Consider the following 2,693-nt stretch of genomic DNA (forward strand, 5'->3'; position numbering starts at 1 on the left):
CAAACACAGAATACGAAATGCAACAGCATTTGGAATAAGTCGGTGGCTGTGAATAGACATAATGGACAGAAAAAAAATTGAAAATTAAGATAAAATTCGCTAAAAAAAGAAATTCGAAAACATATTTGAAATAGTTTCAAATGAAATTTTGCAGATCAGTAAGTGCTATTTTGGTTAAAGAAGTAATTCTTTGTCCCGATAGAAAATAAAATTTAATCTTTTGGAATTACTGAAACAAAATTTAAAAGTGATGGAAGATAGAGGGATAAGAATCTTTACCAAAATGCTTGATAAAATATATTTAGTAATACCAAGCAAATCAATAAACTCTCTCTTGTTGGCTAACCAAGTGATCATTTTTATTTTATTGATAATAATTTAAGATGAGAAGTGCTATCTTCCAGTTATCTTTTATCTTTCATGAAAAAACTTTGATATATCTTTTCATCCTTCTAATAGTTCACCTGAAAGTGTAACTTTCGTGCTATATGAAATCACAATTTCATATCTTATTTGCTACCCTTATATTAAATGTAGTTATGATAAAAACAACAGCACATAGATTAATGTAATTTTATTCTTTTTAATTCAATTAATGAAATTAGCTGATTTCACTAATTGAATTAAAAAGAATAAAATACATGAAAAATATAAAACATTTTGCATGATATTGAATAAAATGAGGAAAAATTGTGGTAGTAGCTTCAAAAGTTATTCCAATAAAGGTAAGACAAGGTGAGTTGATTGAAAAACCATATAAAACCGGAAAGAGTAACAAAAAATGTTGTCATTTTACGGGAAGTCGCCCTGCAAGGAAATAATAAAATAATTTGGGCTGATTTTGATTACTACAAATGTTTAGAGCCTGTAATTATACCATCTTGGTAAAAATGACAAATAGGAATGGAGCTGTGGATCCGTGTAAATACTTAATTAGAAATCATAAGAAAGTGTTTAAACATTTATTCTAAAATATACTTCAGATTTGTCAATTAATAGTTTTGTATTTGAAATCAATTTTATTTCAAATATGATTTCTGTTTATCACTCTCAATTTAATGAATCATATTCTTCTTTTCTTTTTTCTTTTTTTTTTTTGATTGATTTACTTGTTTGGACAACTTACCACTGTAAAGTTATTTAAATCCAATTTCACGAAGAATATTCAAAGACAATGTTTGAGGGAGATAATTTTACTGTCCATGTTGTTTGCTTTTGTACTCTAACTGATTTCTTTAAGATATTATAACAGAAAACTGTATAATTTGCTGATTAATTTAAATCTTTGGTTACAAACATTATAAATTTATAAAACAACCACAAGTGGCAGCATTCTGTAGCGAACTTTTTTTTAAAGGGAAACTTTCATGAAAGCTGCAATCATTACTATTTAAATAAAAAATTGTAGGAATGTAACACACTCCCACAACTTTTTATTTAAATAAATAGGAAGTGAGGGATGTTTTAGCAAAAAAAATCTTCTAAATTAAGCCTTTTATTGCTATCTTTCAATAAATTACTAACGGTTGCACAGTTTTTGCAAGTGTTTATTGCTAAAAAAGTTTGTATTCGTCTCAAAAATGCTGCCATTCTTGAATATTTCGTAAATTTACAATTTTTGCAACCAAAGGCTTAAATTAATCAGTAAATTTTTTTGAACTATTTTGATGTTGAAAATGTTAAAAATTGTGTCACTTCCTTTCCTTCCAGTGAAATATTCAATCATTTGTTAACAAATGAATTATTTTTCTTGATTGCTTTGACGAGATTAAAATTGTCATTTGCAGAGACCACAAAGTGCTTATTTTCATTTTCAAACTGTCTGCTAAATTTAACATCCGTTATCTCTTTTTTTAATCTCATTCCTCCAAAATTGACATTTTTCTCAACCTACCCTCTCTTTCCTTGTTTTACCAAGATATTTTACGGTAGAATAGAAGTAGCTAAACCGTTAACATCTTATATTACAATTCAATTCATCAAAATTAATTTGCATATCCAGGTGGATGACTTACCAATTTCAGCTTGTTCAATGATACCACATTGCTGCATTGGTCTTGTATATGATAAATGTAGTGATGGTGATCGGATCAGTTGGTTGTAAGCTTGATAAGTGGCGCCAGCTGCTGTTGAACCCATTATGTTGCTTTCAGAAAACTTTGCTTAAAAATCACTTTTTGGAGGAACCAGAAGAAAAGCTTCCCTTTCTCCTCTCTGATTATGTATCTGATATTTTTCTGGGATAATTTAGTTAGGAAATTTTCACGAGCAAAAATGAAATGTTTTGATTTCAGCCAATATACCTATTTGAGCCTAATTTGTAGCATCAATTTAAATAGGAAATATATGATTGAATTGGTTTGAAGAAGAGTAACAATTACAGAACTCAAAACTATTTAATACAATTAAAAATGACAAAAGCACAGGAATTGTGAATTATTATTTGGGATGAATATAGGTAAATAATGGAAAATTACTGTAAAGCTCTCCGATCCAATTTAATCGAATTATATTCCTTTTTAGAATCTTTTCATCCTTAAATTGCCATCAATATGATTCAATTATATTTATCCAGACGCTTCATAGTTTACTTGCTTCTTTCTTCTTTCGTTTTCTTCCTAGGAAATCATCATGGCGAAATCTGTAACAGTACGCAAAAATATTGGGAGAGAGAGAGAGAGAGAGAGAGGAGG

The sequence above is a fragment of the Loa loa genome (assembly GCF_000183805.2).
Source record: "Loa loa unplaced genomic scaffold supercont3.7, whole genome shotgun sequence".
In the NCBI taxonomy this organism is placed as follows: domain Eukaryota; kingdom Metazoa; phylum Nematoda; class Chromadorea; order Rhabditida; family Onchocercidae; genus Loa; species Loa loa.